Source organism: Rhamphochromis longiceps, linkage group LG4 (genome assembly GCF_057381845.1).
Source record: "Rhamphochromis longiceps isolate RC_006_pf linkage group LG4, R_longiceps_female_GT1.1, whole genome shotgun sequence".
NCBI lineage: Eukaryota > Metazoa > Chordata > Actinopteri > Cichliformes > Cichlidae > Rhamphochromis > Rhamphochromis longiceps.
In genome coordinates, this window is record NC_140560.1 from 1,890,809 (window position 1) to 1,903,552 (window position 12,744).

Genomic DNA, 12,744 nt, shown 5'->3' on the forward strand with positions numbered 1-12,744 from the left:
TCTGAATGTCAGTGTGTGTGCATGTGTGAGAAAGACATGGGGAGTGAGAGACAGATTATCAAGAGGAAATGAGACTGAGAGCTCCCGAATGTGGCTAACTGAACTCAGACTCAGATCATTGCTGATAATACCGTGTACATTATAACATACCATAATAGACCCATTTCTGTAATATACTTACATATCTATACTATTGCTAATATATATTGTAATATATCTATATCACTAAAGCACTTCTGGATGGATGCAAACTGCATTTCGTTGCCCTGTACCTGTGCATGTGCAATGACAATAAAGTTGAATTCTATTCTATTCTATTCTATTCTATTCTATAATAACGCTGTCCGCTGCTACTATCCGCTGTGTCTCTATTTATTATTTATGAACAGAAACTACTTGTTCCTGTCACTTCAGGTGTGACGGGCTGGGATGACCATATTAGGAACACGGAACCTGCGCACCTGTAAGCTGACGTCATGTGCTGAAAGTACCTGAAAGAGCGCCTTGCAGAGTCGAGTCTCAGTTACAGAAACTACCTTCAGGGCACAACAGGAAGACGCCAAGAAGCGAGTTCAAAGAGGAATATATTTAGGATTCTTTTCGTTTTTGGCTGTGTACTCGAGAGGAATACTAAAAATACGACTTAGACAAATGGCGACCGCATTGTTCGCGGTTTTTGGTGCTTTAATCGTCGTTTTCCAGGTGAGACTTCCTCTTTTGGTTAATATTTTGCCATCGGTGCTCAATTCTCTCACTGTCCCTTCTCCTTAGAGTCGCAAAAAATAAATGTCGGTTAATCCTGTTACTTATTTGATTGAACTGGACAACACCGGGTATCTCACAAGCAGTCTTTCCTTTCTTTTCTTCGCGGAATAATTTCGGCACCTCTTTATGCGTGAAGTAGCCTTCGATTTTAATAAAGAAATACTTTTATCAGCTATGGTACTTGCTGGGACTAGTGGGCCAAACGAACTTGTGGGGGTCTAAAATCCTTATTGTGTGTAGCAGCTTTCTCCGCAGAGCAATCTGCAACAAATATTTAAAAAAAAAAATGTATTTTAAAAAAGTGTCGAAACCGCAGAACACACGCGGAGGTTTAGGCCGTCTTTCTTTTTCTTTTCATACCCTTCCGCCTCGAAGAGTTCGAGGTTGTGAGCGAGCCTCGCCCTGATTCCGCTCATGACGTTGTCTGCAGGTTAATTTCCAGTTCAGAGTTGTGGTTTCAGCTTTGTTCACTCCAGTCTGTTTCGCTTACACATATCGAGAAGCACTTTTTTAAAAAGATTCATTAATGTAAAAGAGAAAAAGGACTATCATCCAAGTAATATCGTTTTTGGGATTTTAAAATGAAATAAAGTCATTTGGCTTACAGGCACACTTTCAATTCATTCATATAATTACACGGAGCGTTAGACACATTTTCATTAGTATTTAAAGTGACAGTTATTTTGTTCTTTATTATTTAGTGTTTAAACTGTGTATATTAAGCAGTGCAATGCTTTGCCAAGGCATGGCATTTTCTGAACAACAGCTCAAAGCTGCACGACGTTCAGCTTAAGGAAAAACCTAAAATCCTGACCTTTCAATGCTGAAAACATTTCAAGTTTGTGATTTTTTTTTTTTTTTTTTTTTTTTTTTTTTTTTAAACTTGTAGTTATTCAGTTTCGAACTCTTATAAGCCTGAAGTCTTATTGTACGTCTAACTGAAACTGTTGCTCCTCTCCTAGGTGTCAGCACTAGAGAGAGCTAACAGGCCAACATGTGTGCCTGGATTTGAGTCAGAGCTGCTAGTTTTCAGAGTGTCCAGGGAACATCTGAGGCCGGGCATGAGGCTGGGCAAAGGTAAGAGCAACCCAGTGTAGGCTCGTACATGGGTGTTTTTAAACGTGTTTGATTTGGATGTTAATGTTTTCTGCCTGGATGGTGCGTTACTCTTAGTCATAATCTAAATGAAATTGTTTTTGGGTATTTGTTTCTATTGTCTAGTATCATTTCACATTACAGATTTGTTTGTATGAAACTGTCGGAGGGTTTAGACCTGAGTTGCAGCCCTACATGGAATAACTCTGCTGTTGTAAAGGACTCCTCCAGCCCAGATGGCCTTCAGCAGATTAGCTGGGCACATTGTTCTTAGTTGAAACCCAAACATGTCTCAGCCTGCTCTCACTCTGCTTCTGTTACTTTTACCTGCTGGTCAGAGCAGTATCCCCGAACCTGTTTTACAGGCTTTGCTATTCAAGTGAAACTCTGAAAAAGGAACTGTTTTCTTTGATTTCAGTTAACTGAAAGGTTTTTAAAAGCTTCTTATAAACAGACTTAAACAGTTTTTGTTTGTTTGTTTTTTTAAATGGGTTGTGGTTATGCATGTTTGCTTTAACGTGAATATTTGTTTCTTTATCAATTGTCTCTACTGAATAACTAATTACCCACTTTGATGGGGGGGTTTTTAAGACACAAGCAATTTATGATAATCAGATTAAAACGCTGTGTAAATGTATGTACAGCTTTACCTTGTTTATTTAGGAAAATATTGCAGAAATCTATATCTGGACATCATATGCCAGTTTCTGTCCTTTTTCAATACAATTCAGTAAAATGTCATTAAGAGTAGATGCCAACAGGGCCCTAGAGTAGGTGCCAAAAGTACTGCAACCTAAAAAAACTAAAAATCAAGTTGAGTAGGCACTAATGAGAAAAGGCTGTAGTGAAGCAAACGCTTACTCCACAATACTTCTATAAGGAGCAGTGAATAATGGGTAGAATAGCTGGTTCGAAATGATTGATGGTTCCAACCCTACTAAAATATAAACATTGTTTTAGCTTTCTTGGCCTATGGTTATTACAGATGCATTATACAACCTTTTCCTCTTCCAATACTGCTTTACTTTGACTGCATGTCTTGATAGTTTTATATTAATAGGCTGTTTTCTAAGAATACGTAGGTTTAGACAATTCTATGAATTGTTTTAGTTCAAGTCAAGGCTGTTTATCCCTTCTCTTCTTTCTTGTATCCTAAAAATGAATTACCAATCGCAGAAATTTAACAATGAATGTTAAGTATTAAAGTGAATGAAAGAAATGAAGAATGGATTAACATTACGTTGTCAATATGTAATTTTCATAAGCATGGTCCCCTGAAGGGTGTGGGAAGTGAGGTGTTGTGTAGTTATGTTGTCTTTAATGGAAACCAGAAAAAATCTGTTCTGCACTGGCAATTTTATTGCTTTTTGAAATGACAACCTGAGCTAAACGCCAAATTTTTATTAATATTTTTACCAATTTAAACCCTCAAAGCGAGATTGATGGTTGTATGAGAATGTGTACTTCAAATAAAACAAAATTGGCCGTGTGTGTGTAAATGCAGTTTTGACACTTTTGTTAAAAGTAAATAATGTTGATAACCTGACTGAGTGTTGCTACTATCCAGAGCTAAAAACCATTTAGTCATCTTGCAGTCACTTATGCTGCTTTTCTTAAGGAAGAGGGAGTGGTGTCTGTCGCTTTTCTTTGAATACAAAAAACTTGCCAGATTTTTCACTATATGTACCACATTCATAATGATTAACTCTTTTCTATCCTTTCCCAGTGGGCTTCACTGACTGCACAGAGCGCACAGTAATTCTTTTCAGCACTGATGACAGTCACTTTACTGTAAAGGCAGATGGTACATTAACGGTAAGTAGAGTTGACAGACCTGACAGCAAAGTTGGGGTTAGTTTAGAAAAGAAGATATTAAAGTAAGATTTGTGGAGACTTAGTCTAACGAATGTAGCGTATGTTGTATTTCTGCTAAAGGTTTTGTTTTTTATATATTTATTTTTACCTTCCAGGTAAACAGAGAGGTTGTTCTTCATAAAGGACACCAGAACTTCTTCATCCACTCCTGGGACTCTCATGGTCACAAAATAACAGTTCCAGTCAGTGTCGTTCACCCTGAGCATCACCGTGGAAAGCACCACCATGTAGCCCACACAAACTTCAACATTCAGCATCACAGTACTGAAACGGACTCTATTAACAACACAGAGGTAGGTTTAGAGACTCTGTTTAATGGGGCATGAATGAAAAGTACATTTGGAATCGATACATGCAAAATGCCTGTTTCCGACACTTTTAGTAGATACAACAGATGGCAACTTAACTCGTGAGGCTACATATAATTGATCAGATTCACAAACTTGAGTATCAACATGTCCTGCTTGGTAGGGTGATGATAATGCCTCATTGGCCTTCATGGCTAAGATGTTGAAACTGATATTAACTCTGGACAGACACAGACCCATCATAGTCTGAAAATAATTTAAAACTTGTTCTGAGAACGTCTGTGCTCCTCCTCGTAGTTTAATTAAGTTCTGAGTGGTGTTCTATCCAAGCTTTTGCTAAAAAAGCTGTCTGTATGTTCTTCCAGAATGCCGCTGAGCCACAAGTGCCCATTCTGCAATTTCCCAAGTCTGGTGGAGGGCTGAGGAGGAGGAAAAGGGCCTGGCTTATTCCTCCACTCAATGTTCCTGAGAATAAGAGAGGAACGTATCCCCTGAAAGTAGTTTGGGTAAGGTGAACTGAATGACCTTGTGATTAATTTGACAATAAACTGCATTTTAAATGTTTATTTCTGCATAGGATCTCGCTGTTGTTTCCTCTGCAGTCCGCATGTCTTTTTTTTTTTTTTTTTTTTCTTGGATGTCATAAGTAATTCTTAGTATGACTATCAGTTAACTTTAGAGTAACGCAAGTGAAGTGTAAAGGCACAAGTAAAGATCTATATATTGTTGGCAGACAGAAAAGTTGATACTTAAGTGCCAAGTTAAAGATTTATTTGTCTCTTGGGTATAATTGTTTTTATTTTTTAAATTTCAGTTTATAAATGCTAAAATTTGTCCCATCTTTCACTCCCCAACAATTTGTGGCAGATGGCTCCCTGTCCTTGAACCTGGTTCTGTTGGACATTTCTCTAGTTAAAAGGGGGTTTGCTTTCTCACGGTGACAAGTGTTTACTCATGGAGATCAGCTGATTGTTGTGATTTCTTTCTAATACTATAGGGTCTTAATCCTGCGCTTTTGGAGTGTTTTGAACTTGGCAACAGTGACACACAAAATTAACTAAAACTGGAGTAAATTGGTTGACGATAACACTACGCTAATAACTCAACTTATTTACAATGAGTAATTATAGTGTGCCCAAAATGCTTAGAGAATCTAACAATCTTTTTGATTTGAGATCACAAGGAGTCCTTCTGATCTATATATCAAAAATAACCAGAAATCTCTTGAATTTGAGTCTAATGCACAGCCTCTTTACTATTTAACAGTTAGTTTAGATGGTGAGAGTGATCTTAATTAGTCCTGTTGTGTTTTTCATTAGTTTTTGTTTGTTTTTCCAGATCCGCTCTAGTGACGATAAATTAAAGAAGATCTTTTACAGCATCACTGGTCCTGGAGCTGATCTGCCTCCTGTTAATCGTTTCACAATGGACAGAGAGACGGGCTATCTGTATGTAACACAGCCACTCGACAGAGAGGAAACAGCTCGTTACCTGGTAATCATCCTCACTCTGTCCAAATGATTTTCCATGTGTGTACTTGATTATTGGATTTTGATCCCCATAGAGATTGAAAATGTGATGTCACTCAGGGGTAAAACCGCAAAGAATTCTGGGAACTCGTGGCAAGAGGTACTAGCGCACGCAGGCTTTCAATTGAACTCAGTTACACAGCGATAAAAAGAAACACAAAAATGGCAAGAAGCTGTTGTGTTATTAACTGCAATAGCCGGTCGCATGACAGCCACGGGAAGCCGACGGGTAAAGAGATCGGTTGTTATCGGATTACGTCGTTGAAGAGAAATTGTTCAAGCCATGTTTCCGAAGTAACAAAGAGGCGACTGGATTGCTGCCATTCAAAGACCAAATATAACGTCCCAGAGCACAGGTCACAGGTTAGTCTGCTCCAGACATTCCCACAAAGGTCAGTGTTTTGTAGTAGTTAATGCATCATTTTTCTTAACATAATTGGTGATATAGGTTACAAGCAAGTCTGGCGCTGAACAGAAATTGTCGCGCTATGCTCCTTTGTTTATTGTGCATAAATAGTGAATTGTCCTGACACAATATTGCGTTTCGCTTCTGTTATTATGGTACACTGACAAAAACATATACTTTTATTCACAGGATAAAACAGGTTTTTTGTATCACTAATTGTCCAGTACGATTACAGCATACAATATTATTGTCACTGCTACATTTCTGTGATGCTACCAGAAATTATTTCCACTACTAATTAATTACCATTGAGCTCAAAGGTCCTATTATTAAACGGTTAACGAATGTGTATTTATGACGATTTGTGAGACTGGTAAACTTATGATACGTACGATGGTCTTTCGTTCTACACGTGCATTTCAAGGTCCTGCACCCATCCGTCGGTAAACTGTACCTGGGCTTGTTGCAGTGACCTGAAGTTACTAAACTTCATGAGTGTATGCACTCACTCCAAGAACCGTATGATTATAAATCTGAGCGTGGTGAAAGTTGGGCAGCACGCTGACGTCTTTTGTCCACTCTGTGCTCGTAAGGGTCTGACCCTTTCACTCCTTTGATTTTTTTTTTATCTTTTCTTTGACTTTTCATTAAGTCTGTCTTTGTACGGACCGGCATTGTTCTCCTTCGTTTTGTACATACCTTTTTGGAGGGCAAAGAAAAAGCAAGAATTTATTGGAACCGAAGAATGAACGTTTTGCGGTGCTGCAAATGCTTGCATTTGATGCAGGTACTTGGATTGTTTTGCCACGAGTTCCCCGCATGCAATGCGCGAAAGTCACGTGGTCTGTCAATCTCTATTGGAAAAGTGTGTGTCTGTGTGGGGGCGAATCTAAACTTAAAATCTTCTGTCTGTGTAGTTTGAAGCACATGCTGTGGATGACGGAGCAGGACAAGCTGAGGATCCTATGGAGATTAAAGTCAATGTGATCGACCAGAACGACAACAAACCTTATTTTACGACAGACTACAAAGAAAATGTTGCTGAGGCCACGGCCATCGGTATGTATAGAAACCTTATTGCCTCTGGGCTTGGGTAGTTTTCTTTGCTTTTGTTCGTGTTTCTAATACTTATCCACTATATTTAATGAATTTCAAGATGCCCAGAGATTTAAAGAAATTCAGAATGACACCTAAAGCACCAGAGAAGGATTTGGGTTGGAAGGAAATTAGCAGACGTTTGCATTAAGTCAATTTTATTTAGTAAATCTTGTAATTGAAGCAGTGTGAAGACCTTCAGGAACTTCTTTTTTATTTCCTCCACTCCAGGGACGGAGGTGGTTAAGGTTGAGGCCAAAGATGACGATGAGCCAGGTACTGACAACTCAGAGCTCCGCTATCGTATTCTGAATCAGGACCCACCGCTGCCCACTGACAACATGTTTGAAATCAACCCAGTTACTGGAAGCATCAGTCACTGGTAGCGGATTAGACAGAGAGGTAAGACCTGTTAAACACATTTAAAACACAAGTGTCCTTTTACACTGAAGGGCTGAAAAAACATTTTATAATGAATCCGGATCAGCAGTCTGCCTGTCACTGCTAGAAATCAATCACAAAGAGGGTGATGCAAAAAAACATGGTGGGTTTTTTTTTTGTCTTTTTTTTTTTTGACAGTAAAACTAGACACAGCCTCTGAAGTATAGTTAGTTTCTGTCTACATTTCTGGTTTGTGTCATACCTCTGGACAAACTATTTATACTTGGCGAATAGTTTGTCAGACTAGTCTGTGTCTTCCATGCAGACTACAGGAGATCAGAGCTGTTTCTGGTGCAGCATCATGAACTTCTTTGAAACACAAAGAAGTCACAGAGCAACAACAAACAGCCTTGTGCCAAATGGTCAAGAAATACTTTATTCTAACAGTTTGACCAAGGCTCTCAACAGCATCATGTTTGTCATAAGCGAAATATTAAATGAGTTTAGCTTCAGCTTCTCAGCAGAATTGGCCTTCATAGATGAAGAGCTTTAGTCCGTCTGAAGGCTGTGTTACAGTCTGTAAAACCGATGTCATTGTTTCTTCCTTCCTGTTGATGAGCTGATGTCTGTATCTTACCAGAAATATCCACAGTACACTCTGACAGTACAAGCAGCAGATATGATGGGAGAAGGGTTAAGTGGACAAACCAAAGTCATCCTCACGGTGACGGACAGCAATGACAACGCTCCAGTCTTCACTCAGAAATCTGTAAGTACGAAGTAACTGGAAACTTCCTGTTTAACTGCTGCTTTTTCACATGGTTAAAGCAGCACATTCATCCTGTATCTAACTGCATTATTAATGTTGCACTCACACATACTGACACAGCAAAAACCCAGTCTTTGACAGCACATGGGAAATGTACAAATGCAGTTAAAAACAATATTTTACCACATGCATAGCGAATTAAATTTATGGACTCCACAGTTGTAGGCTTGCATTAAGTAATGAACCTAATATAATGACACAGACTACAAAATGAGGCCATTATTCTCAGTTCCTAGTTAGGAGGCTTTAGATCTGTTTTCACTGCCATGATTTCTGACCCATCCTTTATTTTCTCACAGTATACTGCAACAGTTGATGAAAACAAAAAGGATGTTGTGGTGGTTAGGATGATGGTAACAGATGAGGATGAACCACAAACTCCAGCCTGGAACGCTAAGTTCAAGATCGTCAGTGGTGATCCTGATGGACTTTTCACAGTAAAAACGGGAACTAACAAACAGGAAGGAATCCTTTCTACTGCAAAGGTAGGAAGAAAATCAGGAATTCATTCATAATATTGGGAGATGCTTATCATCTATGAATGTTTGTGTCATTTGATGGCAGCATTTTTGTGATTTCTTGTATCCTCACAAAAATCTGTGCCAACACCCTCACCCTGTTGTGTGTGGGGTTTTTTTGTTTTTTTGTTTTCCTTCCTCCTCCCTTCCTTCCAACCAGGAGCTGGACTTCGAGAGGGCCAGCAAGCACACTCTGTTGGTTTCAGTGGAGAATGAGATTCCTTTTGCTGGTGTTTCTGTGGTCACTTCTACCGCCACAGTGGTGGTGAATGTGAGAGATGTGAATGAAGCTCCAATATTTGATCCAAAGGAGATTCTTGTGGTAAAACCAGGACCTTGCTGTGGATGAAGCCGTGGTGCAGTACACTGCTTCAGACCCAGACACTGCACGCAAGCAGACAGTCTCGTAAGTCGGGGGGTGGGGGAGAGACTTTCTACTGCTAAAGAAAATGTATCATTGACCTCATAAGTGCTGCAAATATTAAATTTCCTTATAGATAAATGTTTTAGATTCCTTGTTCTGTTTGATGGTCAAAATTGATTCACTGTCCTCATGTGTGGCAGATATAATTACAGAATACTGTCTATAGCGATAAAACACTGAATAGCTGTATACCATAATAGAATATTAGGCTTATAAAAGACCCAAATACAGTTAATTAGTTAATTTGTATCATTAAAGTCTTAAAGCATTTTTTAAACTCCTTAGTTGTAAAAGGCTCATTGGGTATTGTCACCACCCTGCTGGACAGGCGCTGTGGACACCAAAGTTTGTGAATCCGATAACCCAAGAATGAGGCAACTTAGGACATTCAAATTCCTACCATAGCTGCATCTACTAGGAGGCTGATGGATGGTACTATTGGCCACCAGTATTTTTAAATGATGTGAGAACCCTGTAACAGTTAATGTGTTTGATTCTTGCACCGTGTATTTAGCCTGAGGAGAAAGCGGAGGATGTTCAAAATCAAATACAGTGGAACCCCCGACTTACGAATACCCCGTTTCACGGAAAAATTCAAGTTACGAAGGCACTGAACGGCAATATTTTTGCCCGTGTTATGGCAAAATGCCTGAGTAACGAAATCCACTGGCTCTGATTGGCTGAGCCCACACACAATGCCTTCCGATTCATGTGACAACCCCTTGGCTTCCATACTTGCGCTTCGCTGTTCCACTTGAACGACGTATTGTTGCTCTGGTTAGCAATTAGCCTATAGCCCATCGTTCAGCATCGCCTCAGTCAAAACGCGCGATGGGTGCATCGACTTACGAAAATTTTCGACTTTCGAAAGACCCTCGGGAACGAATTGATTTCGTAAGTCGGGGTTCCACTGTATCACATTGTGAAACATGCTAATTCTAATCATTCTGCCTGGATAGTATTACTATCGTTCTGTGACTGTCTTGTACAGGTACAAAATATTGACTGACCCAGCAGGCTGGCTGAACGTGGACAAGGACACAGGTCTTATTAAAGTGTACACGTCCATGGACAGACAGGGTATCTTCGTCACAAACTACAGATACACTGCAACCATTGGTGCCTATGATAATGGTAGGTCCAGGACGCTATGGTGCAGCTCCCAGCAACCTGCCCCTTGTCCTTGGAATACTTGGAGCCATCCTGCTGCTCGGTGAGTCACACATCTGTAGTCTCAGGACGGTGCATCTCTTTCCTTTCCCGGCTAAGTAGGATTTGGTTGGTTACTGTGTGCTAAACGTTGTGCTCGGTGTTCAGCGCTGTTGCTGCTAGTGCTGCTGGTTACAAAACAGAGGAAAAGGGAGAAAAAGGAGCCACTCCTGCTGGATGATGGTGTCAGAGACAACGTCTATTACTATGATGAAGAAGGAGGTGGCGAGGATGATCAGGTAAATGGTCACTCATTCTGATTACACATTAATCAAAGCTGCGCACACACAAGTCTCAGGAACAGAAAACCTGAGGTTTTCTTTTTGAGATGAAATGTTTAAAAAGGCTGATCAAATTTGTTCCATTTCAGTGATTTGACCCAGGAGAAGACAACAGGCCTAATGCAGTGAGTGGATGAAGAGAGTGGATTGCAGAAGGACAGCAAAAAAAAATTTTTAAACATCTGTTTGACCTTCAGCCTGAAGACTAATACCTTGTTACTTATTCTGTTGAATAAGTGCTGGAGCCACAGTGAACACTTCTGTGTAGGTTACTGGGCGACACCTGAGACACTCTGAGAAATGTTGCTTTACTCTATAGCATTTGTACTTATGGTCTCCATTTGTTTAAAAAGTAAAATTTGAAATGATTAGGATGAAATCCAGGTAGCTTGCATGCACCTCATCAGCCTTTGACAGTGTGCTCAATGAGTTATGGATACTTTTAAATTGTTTCCTGTGGATCTGTTCATGTCTTTTATTACAATGATTTGTCAAAAACGAAATCTCTGAGATACTTTGTGAAATTAGCTTTGTTCTTTATAAAATTGTATTAAGCCAACAGTGGATTTGTGTGGTCTCTAATTTCAGTTTAGTACTAACTGCATTAAAACATGCAGTGCAATAAACAGCAGTGACAAAAAGCTCCAAATTCTTTAATTTCATTGTCACTTCACTGCAGGTGATTGCAGAGAAAGACTGACCCACACAAGTTCCTTTCATTTCGTTCCAATCTGAAGTCTGTTCAGCTTCATATGATTTTGGACATGACTTTGCAAACATCTCATGTGTCCAAAGACAGCAATGTAAATAAAATTGTACATGCACAGTAGGCCACTTCCTCTTGTTCAACAATGGAGGCACATTCTAGACAGATGTGTGAAGTGTAGTAAATGTACCGTTGGTAGCTATACTCTGGGTTTTGTCCAACCTAAATGCTTTCACACTTGCTGCAGTAAAGTGAGTGTGTTAAAGGATTCTACACGTTTTTTTTGAACATAAGTTGGAGCTGGACTAATGTCCAAGCACTTTCTCAGGAATCACAGACTTGCAGGTGTGTGGAATTGGGCTTCTGATAATTGCCGACCACAGAAAATGTGATAGTTTTATGGTTATAATAATACTACGTAATTGATTTTGGTTACACTTTATATTGTAACCAAGGCCTAATTACTGCTCCCAAAGTATATTTAGCTTACTTTGTTTTTGTTTTTTATTTTTAACAACAGTAGCACAAGACGAGGGCCCTGTTTCAGGAAGCCGGTTTGGAAAACTCAGAGTGAAAAACGACACTCACGGTTGAGTAACCCCGAACTGTCCAACTCGGAATATTCCGTTTCAGAAAGGCTGATAACAAGTAGTTCAGTCAACGTGGAGTTGCTTTAACCCCAAGTGAAGCGCGCGGACGAGGATACATAAAGCCCTGATAAGCGGAGCACAGATTAACACTTAGACCCCCGGAGAGCAGTCATTTTGGTTTTCTACCTTAGACCCCCGCGGAGTCATCATTTTGCGTTTCTACCTTTAAAAGCCGGAGAGCAGTCAGTCAAATGCTGGAGTCATTCATATGTATATTGGGTCGTTACCTAGGAATTCTGGAGGGAGGGGAGTGGGGGTGAGTGATTGAGGGGGTGGGGGAGCTGCTAAAAGCGGTGAGCTTCCTTTTGTGTTTCATCTTGATGCATTCTCAATCATCCAGGGAAACAAATCTCCAAAAGTCACCAACTTGGAGTGTTTCAGTTTGCCATCTTGGGGAGAAATCAACACACATGGGTGTATGTCCTTTGCGAGTCACCATGGAGACGGAGGGAAAGAAGGCGCGGTCAATGTATTTCACAGCGCTTGAGGCCGAAATTCTGATGGCAGCATATGCCGATAACATGCAAATTCCGCGGAAAAAAGTAACACAGCCACAGCTGCAAAAGAAAGGGAGCATGCATGGCAAAACATAGCCGACAGAGTCAATGCGTGAGTGTTAATTTAAACATTGATCGAGGGATTTCCACCCATTTAACACGTTATTTTATCATAT

The 12,744-nt window shown here is 39.9% G+C and overlaps 2 protein-coding genes, 1 long non-coding RNA gene and 1 pseudogene across 6 annotated transcripts in view; 2 read left to right on the forward strand and 2 right to left on the reverse strand.

Moving 5' to 3' along the window:
* Positions 1-12,081, reverse strand: part of LOC146670767 (stonustoxin subunit alpha-like) — a 164,254-nt gene extending 152,173 nt beyond the window's left edge. For both annotated transcript variants that reach the window (XM_085402838.1, XM_085402840.1), the window contains exon 1: positions 11,953-12,081. The gene's annotated coding sequence lies outside the window, so the exon portion shown is untranslated. The remainder of the gene's footprint in view (positions 1-11,952) is intronic.
* LOC146670769 (protein NLRC3-like) overlaps positions 1-12,084 on the reverse strand; it is an 86,700-nt gene extending 74,616 nt beyond the window's left edge. The window contains exon 1 of one of the 2 annotated variants that reach the window (XM_085402837.1): positions 11,953-12,084. The gene's annotated coding sequence lies outside the window, so the exon portion shown is untranslated. The remainder of the gene's footprint in view (positions 1-11,952) is intronic. The other variant, XM_085402836.1, reaches the window with a different exon arrangement.
* The window catches only part of LOC146670765 (uncharacterized), a 428,660-nt gene that overhangs the window by 185,320 nt on the left and 230,596 nt on the right, over positions 1-12,744 (forward strand). The gene's annotated exons all lie outside the window — the stretch shown is intronic.
* LOC146670771 (cadherin-1-like) lies at positions 385-11,397 on the forward strand (annotated as a pseudogene). The gene is made up of 14 exons (XR_014911362.1): positions 385-702; positions 1,728-1,842; positions 3,587-3,675; positions 3,831-4,028; positions 4,409-4,549; positions 5,382-5,537; positions 6,896-7,037; positions 7,305-7,475; positions 8,095-8,223; positions 8,583-8,768; positions 8,962-9,207; positions 10,217-10,438; positions 10,543-10,673; positions 10,805-11,397. The product of XR_014911362.1 is annotated as a cadherin-1-like (transcript).